Genomic DNA, 8532 nt, shown 5'->3' with positions numbered 1-8532 from the left:
GTGGTGACAGTAGAAATACTGTAAGTTTTGTTTCAGCAGAGGGATAAATCACAGAATCATTAGGTTGGACTAGACCTCTAGGATCATCAAGTCCAACCATTGACCTAAGACCACCATGCGCACTAAATTATGTCTACAAATTGGTAAATGATGTGATAGTTGTTGATGCACTAAAGTACTTTCTTAACTGGTATATCAGAACAAAAATTTGATTTGACATATGCTTTCTAATTCTCATAGCCTATTTCCCCTTTTAATTGGGAGGTTGGGGAAAAAAATAATTTGTGATTCAGTGTCAGGAACTGTGTCCTCAGGAGTAAAGTTGGAGGCGTTACTTCCAAACGTCTTGTGGTTACAGCTGACATTGAAGGTCTGTGCATATAGACAGACCTTCTCATGGCTCTTCAAACTGTTCCTGCCTTCAGCTCATGCTTCTCCTTTGGAGCTTTGCAACGGCTGGTGTGTCATATGTGACTTTGCATAAGGCTCAGTTTGCAATTTTGAATAGCGCATCTATTGCAAATGTTCAAGGAGATCGTAAAGGTGAACTGAAAAATATGGCATGAGGGGAAATGGGAGAGGAGAAGTATGGATTGCAGTCATGGGAGATAAGAGTACACCCCAACTACTTAAAAAAAAACCAAACCAAAAAAAAGGATTGGTGTACTGTAGCTTCTGTAGCTCTGACAACCTCAGACAGAAGGACAGTAGTAGAGGTGGGAAGCGGCAAGGTTCCCAAAGACATACGCAGACACTCCTTGCTTTTGGAGGTGTGCAGGCAGGAATAAGAACAACCTGTTGATGGGTGGAACCTGTGCTTTCCCACGCCTGTAAAAGTCTCCTTAGGTGTTACGAAATTAGATGGGAGAGGTTGTGGTTTGACTTTCGGTTATGTCTACCAAGAAGCATTCCTGCTAGGGCTGACATCCAGCTGTCTTCTTTACTAAGCTTTCAGTATTGATCATTCGAAGTGTTAAAAAATTTAAATAGTGATGAAAATTTGTTTTTATTAGCTTCTGATATTTACCCCAACTTTTAGTAGATACTGTTCTCAGGCAACATTTGTGAGGTTCCATATTTTTCAGAGCACTCCTTTTATAAGATGTATAGTTTTAATTTGCAATTTGGAAAGGGCTATTATTTATCTTCTTTTAGCCTCCAAGGTGTGAAAGTTGCTAGTTTATCTTCATTCCTTCCTGGACTAGAAAGACAGCTGTATTTCTCTTTATGTTTTCTGAAAGGTTCAAAGGCAAGACTGAAAAAAATTATACAGAGTTGTTATGAAAATGTCAGATTACCTGGATTTTTTTTTTTTTTTAAATCGTTCTCTTGATTATTTAGCAGTTTCTTATTTTTTTGCATGCTGGCAACATGTCTGAGACACGTGTTGTATAGATTGGATAAGTCTCTTTTCTGCCAGTGCATTCATATGTGTTATTATCCAGGCAAAGGTAGTCACAAGAATGGAAGATGCTGTAATGTCATTCAGTTTCCAGTTGCAGAAGACTAGATGGTGTAAGTGTAACATATTTTCGTAGTAAAGTAGACTATGAAGATGACGAATTTCTGCTTTGCATAATGGACAACTTAACACTGTTTACATGATGTATAATTTTATTAGGAAAGCTGGAGAAGCTTAGAGGAAAAAACATCTACCACCTGTATAAAATGCAATGAAACTAAATAGAAATGGAAATATAAATAACGTGGATTTTTATTTGATTTGGTTTTTTACGCACTAAACATCATGAAAATGCCAACAATCCACTTTAGATTTTGCTGTTTACTACCATATGTATTAAAAGCAAAAAATTCTACGTATGTATAGAAAGCCATAATCTGTCAAAGTCCACACAACTTGCAAATCTGTACTAATATTTTTAAATAAGGGTGTCACTGCAGGAGGCGATGCTAGTTTTTCATGGATCTGTGCTCACAGATGGGGGAAGTGTTATTTTATTGAGGTTCTTGACTTTGCAATAGGAATTAATATAAAATGAATCTTCAACTTCTGCTTGTCTGTTCTGAGTCAGAATAGAAAGGGAGAGGGAGAGCAGCGTTTCTGTGCAGTTTCCTATGAGACCAAATACTTGGGTTTTCGTGCATTATGGGAATGGGGAAGTGGAGGGATGGGATAGGATTTTGTAAGGAGTGCTTGTTTTGCTTTTTTATTTTTCCTTCTTTCTCATCCTTGTTCTTCAGTGAACAGTGTGCTGTAGGGATTTGTGGGTCTCATCTTGAACAGTAATGTTTATTCAGTGGTTTTCTCCAGATGTGACAATTGATAGTCATAAAAAGGAAATGAAAAAGGATTTTGCGAGCACTTTTTTCTTTGCCAAACCTGGAACATAATTTAGGACAAAGGGAATTCACTAGCTTCTGGACCTTTCTCCAAGCTAAATTGCAAACGTCTGATGCAAACGATGTTGGTTCATGCAGTGTTCTGTTCTTTTTGTTCTTCTTTTTATTCTCCAAAAGAAGGAAGAAAACAGGAGCACAAAAGTACATGTACATTCAAAAGTTTCAATCCACAAATACAACATTTTTTCACAATCCCCTACCTAATGTCAGGTGATACATAGTACATAGGGTGAGATATGAAAATGACCTCTCAGGTTTTAGCGGCTCATTAAGTTTACTAGGTTTGAGGAGTAATTTGTGATAGGTTTCTGCCATCCTACAGGGCAACAAAAGAGTTGTGCTAAAGCTGTGTAATGATACACTTTTGCTTATTCCCTTTGTTCATTAGTTCATCATGTCACCAACAGGCTATCACCTCAGAGCATAGGAAATTATGTTGACTTGGTGGATAAGTATCTTGGGTGGTAATTCTCTTTAAAATGAGTAGTTTCAGTTAACTGTATATGGAAAGATAAATGAGAGATTCAAATCATCTAGTCAATTATTATAGTCCCTGTATTATAATGAACATATTGAGAAGTGTGAGAGGGTTTTATTGTGTGATAGATAGCTACCTAAATTTAGATACAGTTATAAAACCATTTTTTTTCCAGGAAAAAAATAACTTTGTATTGTGAATGAAGCCCTGGGAGGAGAAATAAATATGCTTATAGAGTAAGTATTATGTTAAGAACTACGCAATATCCATTCTATTCCTAACAGTTTTGATTTTATGGCACATTCTGTCCTTTTCTGGAGATTTTAATTTGAAAAAGACAGCTAAAGATAAGTAACATGTGCATGTGGACAAGAGAGAGGAATTCCATCTGCAAAGTGGAAGTTCTTTTCTCAGTGAAAACTTGGTGACAATCCTCTGGGGAAGCTTGCTGGTTTGTTTGTTGGTTTATTGATCAAGTAATCAGGATAATGTTAATGGTGTTTTACTGCTCGTTCTTGTGCTTGAGCTACATTTAGAACCTGCAGAATCATCTGAGAGTTTGGAAATGAAAAAAAAAAAAGTTTATGGCTTCTTTATAATGAAATGTGGAATGTTTAGAATATATGTGTATTTGCATTTTACTGTGGATTACTGCTGAAAGCATACATGTCTTCTTTAATGTCACTTTGTAGACGTGAGAACATTATTCTTGGACTTCTTATGCTTATTATAACGAGCAGTTTGACATGTTATACAAATGACTTGAAAAAATGTCTTACAAATTATTGCTGTAGCCATAAAATATATAGCTTGATCTTGTTTTCTGTAATCTACATATGATAATTACAGGGATACTGATAACTTTTTCCTACACCATCTTTCTCTCAGGAAGGTAGTATTTCCTATTCTGTATGGTAGTGTTCTGAAAATAGTTTTAAATCTTCAGAGTATAAAGTCTTCTACTGCTTAACTGGTCTCATTCATCTTCCTGTCAGGAAGGTTTTCTAGAGAGGCAACTTAATAATTTCCTATAAATTTATTTTATACTTTTAGCTATAGATACTGTTTTACTTTTCTCAAAAAAAAAAACAAAACCCAAACCAAAAAACCTTTAAAAAAGAAAAGAAATTCAATTCACTTCAGCCTCACAACTTCAAGAAGCATGTAGTTTTCCCAAATTATGAGCGTATTGGCGACAAGTTTGTATGTTGCACAGATGTCAGAATTATCTTGGAAAGCAAAGTCGATGTTGCAGATTGCATGGACCTTTTCGATTTCTTTCTTCTGCTGGCATAACCAGAACAAAAAGTGGGTTATGTTAAATGTCTGCTTTGTGATGTGTTGCTCCCTCCCTCTCCCAGATAGTGGTGAATTTTGAAATAAACCCCGTCTCAGCAGAGATGGGGATGTTGGCAACAACTACTTTTTCCCAATAATTCACTTCAATTATGACAAAAAAAAACCTTACTGGTGTAGACATAGCAGCTGATCATAGAATCATAGAATGGTTTGGGTGGAAGGGACCTTAAAGACCATCTAGTTCCAACCCTCTGCCGTAGGCAGGGACACCTTCCACTAGACCAGGTTACTCAAAGCTCCATCCAACCTAGTTGTGAACACTGCCAGGGAGGAGGCAGCCACAGCTTCTCTGGGCAACCTGTGCCAGTGTCTCACCACCCTCACAGTAAAGAATTTCTTCCTAAATATCTAATCTAAATCTATCTTCTGTCAGTTTGAAACTGTTACCTCTCATCCTATCAGTGAACTTCCTAATCAAAGAGTCCCTCCCTGTCTTTGCTGTAGTCCCCCTTTAGGTACTGGAAGGCCTCTAGAAGGTCTTCCCGGAGCATTCTGTTCTCCAGGCTGAACAACCTCAACTGTTTCAACCTGTCCTCACAGGGGAGGTGCTCCAGCCCCCTGATCGTCTTTGTGGCCCTCCTCTGGACCTGCTCAAGCAGATCCATGTCTTTCTTGTGCTGGGAGCCACAGATCTGGACACAGCACTGCAGGTGAGGTGTCACCAGAGCAGAGTAGAGAGGCAGAATCACCTCTCTTGATCTGCTGGCCGCACTTCTTTTGATACAGCCCAGGAGACTTTCTGGGCTGTGAACGCACGTTCCTGGCTCATACTCAGTTTTTCATTTACCAGCAACCCCAGGTCCTTCTCGGCAGGGCTGGTCTCGATCTACTCATCGCCCAGCCTGTATCTGTGCTTGGGGTTGCCCTGACCCGTGTACAGGACCTTGCACTTGACCTTGTTGAACTTCATGAGGTTCACACAGGCCCACCTCTCCAGCCTGTCAAGGTCCCTCTGGATGGCCTCCCTTCCCTCCAGCATGTCAGCTGCACCACACAGCTTGGTGTTGTTGGCAAACTTGCTGAGGGTGCACTCAATCCCACTGTCCATGTCGCTGACAAAGATGTTAAACAGCACCAGTCCCGGTACTGACCCCTGAGGAACGCCACTTGTCACTGGTCTCCACTAGGACATCGAGCTGTTGACTGTGACCCTTTGAGTGCGACCATCCAGCCAATTCTTTAACCACTAAGTGCTCCATCCATCAAATCCGTGTTTCTCCAGTTTAAAGGCAAGGATGTTGTGTGGGACAGTGTCAAAGGCTTTGCAGAAGTCCAGATAGATGATGTCAGTTACTTTTCCCTTATCCACCAGCACCGTAACCCCATCATAGGCAGCAACCGAATTTGTCAGGCACAGTTTGCCCTTAGTGAAACCATGTTGGCTGTCACCTTATTTTCCATGTGCCCTAGCATAGTTTCCAGGAGGACCCTCTCCATGACCTTGCCAGGCACAGAAGTGAGAATGACTGGCCTGTAGTTTCCCAGGTCTTCCTTTTTTCCCTTTTTAAATATCGGGGTTATGTTTCCCCTTTTCCAGTCAGCGGGAGATTCACCCGACTGCCACAGCTTCTCAAATATGATGGATAGTGGCTTAACCACTTCATCCGCCAGTTCCATCAGGACCCGTGGATCATCTCATCAGGTCCCATGGACTTGTGCCCCTTCAGGTTCCTTAGATGGTCTCGAACGTGATCGTCTTCTACAGTGGGTGGTTCTTCATTCTCCCAGTCCCTGCCTTTGCCTTCCGTGATTTGGGTGGTGTGGCTGGAGCACTTGCCAGTGAAGACTGAGGCAAAAAAAAATCTGGTATCTGCAATTTGCCTATAAATCAAGGAATGGAAGGTAGCTTTCATTCAGTGACGTGTCCTATGCTCTTTGGGGTTTTTCCTTTTTCTCTTTGAGACCTGGTATGAAACCATATTCACAGTACAAAGTTTTAAACTGAGTTTTGTTTTGCTTGTAAGGCCTGTCTCACACAGTGTAACACTGAATGACTTTGTCGTGACTCAGGCGTTTTAATGACTTGGTTTTCTATGGAAACATGCTTTTCTTGGGTTAGCAATTTTGGTGGTGATTTGGAAATGAACCAGCAGAGCTAAAGCCTTTGAATTGATTTCAGTTGGAAGACATCTGCTTTCTTCAGTATATAGGTAGAAATGAACTTTTCTGAGCTGCTCTTTTTAATTATTTTTTTTCCAGTTTTGCTTAAGGTTTTAATAGCCCTTTTGCAGGAAGTTGACTGCTAGTAGCAGAGAAGATGCCTCAGTCATGCTGTGCCTGATTGCTACTAAGAATAGAGAGATATGTATCTTGTTTTTTAAGAACCCTAACTGCTATTTTATTCTTAAGCTTTTAACCAACACTATCTGTGTTTTGAACCACTAATTGTTACTGAATTATTGCCTTTCTGTAGTAGGCCAAATACGGGGAGATCAAATACCACACAGAAACATGTTTATTATATTCCTTATCTCTCTCTAAAAGGAGCAAGTCATATCACCAGAATTGCAACCTTATTTTTTCCCTGGCTTTTCTCCTCCGTAGCTTCAGATTTATGACCTAGGGATATGAACGTGTACTTCATTCCTCATGGGACTTACTCCTGCAAGAGTAACTTCAGTGATTGTATGCTCTTGAGTTCGAATGAAATTGCCTACGTGCAAATGTATGTGGTAGACAAACATACCCTGTGGTGTATCAGGCAAATGGAACCCTCCTTGAGGAGGTCAAGGTCTCTGTCAAGTATTCTGTTTTGTGTAATTACTGTGTTCTTGAGCAATCACTGCAATTTCTCTAGCTTTACTAATATGCCTTTTGATGAACTGTCTTTGCTGATTAGCTCTGTATCTTCCCACACGCACCGTGTATAACTTTAGCCTAACCCATCAATGCATTTTGGACCATACTACGTAACTGGTCTCTTTGTTCTTTCATTTTGGCTGGCCCATGCAGCAGAAGTATCTGAAGGCTTGGGATTTGGCTTGGCCTGTGTCCCTGTGCATAGGCTGACAGTGTGAGTTGATCCCGTTGCTTGCCCTTGAAGAGTGCCCGTTGATGCCGTAGCAGTGCTGCTGAGCCGGGGCTGTCAGGTGGGCCTCTTGGCTGTTACTGTTGCTGTACTTGCTGTGGGGGCATTGCCCATTCAGGTGTCTGGAGAACCATGTATTTCTTTAATGCCGTAACCTGGATCCCCTAACGTATAGTGCCATAGGATTACACAGATCACATGAAGAGGTTAGTGGTACTCCAATTAGTTGTCTGAGCTAATGTCGATCTGCAATAAACATGTGAGTAGCATAGCTCCCCAGAGGTTTGAGAACAGATGAATTGTGTTTTTTAACTGCAGCAGGCTGACTGTAGATGGGACAGTAAGATTTTTGTCTCATTATAAAACATGCTGTGTGTAGTTTCTCTCATGAGATAGATCTTGTTAGGCAGTCTCTGTGGGGACAAGTCACAAGACGTTCTTACTTTAATGTTAGCAGGTTGGATTAAATTGTGCTTGATGAGAACAGATTGATACTTTGATTAACTACATCGCTTTACAATTTGTGGTGATTGGTTCTCTTTGAGGCTTTTAAACAGATAGCTTTATCGGTGTAAAATATACCTTCTCTCACCCACACACAGAAGGCGTAGTGTCTTTGCAAATACTGGGTAGGAAAGGTAGGTTGAGGAAAGCTGACAAAGTGAAATATTTGCTTGGGTAGGCAAAGGACAGGGCAATTGGTGGACTGCGGCATTGAAACATGAAAGAACAAATAGGGGAGGGTAATTGTTCATGTGGTTTAAACTGTTCCTCTAGTAATCTGCTGCAGCTTTCTTGCTAGTTGACCTTCAGAAGGTGAGTTGTACTTGACGAAAAAGAGGATCCTCTGATGCAGTGGCTTTTAACCGCTGACATTTTCTCAGTAGCCTGCCACAGACCTACTGCTTTCCAGTAAGCGAGCTGTAATCCTTCTGCATTCTGATGGTGAATGTACACGATCATTAAGGGTGGGGATGTGACTGTGCTTCATAAGTTTTGTTACAAAAGCAAAGCCTACCACAAGCGGGATGAATCCTTCCCTTTGAAAGCATTGATGCCTTCCTTTGAAACACTCTTGTTAATAAAATTTAAACCCTCTCCCTGATCATAGTCCCTAAAGAAAAGCTCACAAATTTATGCAGAAGGCTTTCTTTTCAGTCAAAAATAAACAAACCCTGAACAAGGTCCCTTTTAAGCTGGAACTAAGTCGAGGCATGCTAAAATTTGCCACTCCTTTTTCTCCTACCCTCCCTCATCCACTCATCGGAGACTGCAGAGACGTGATTGCATAGCTATGCGTAAGACC

This window comes from Leptosomus discolor, chromosome 4 (assembly GCF_034619465.1).
Source record: "Leptosomus discolor isolate bLepDis1 chromosome 4, bLepDis1.hap2, whole genome shotgun sequence".
In the NCBI taxonomy this organism is placed as follows: domain Eukaryota; kingdom Metazoa; phylum Chordata; class Aves; order Leptosomiformes; family Leptosomidae; genus Leptosomus; species Leptosomus discolor.
This window is presented reverse-complemented; position numbering follows the sequence as displayed.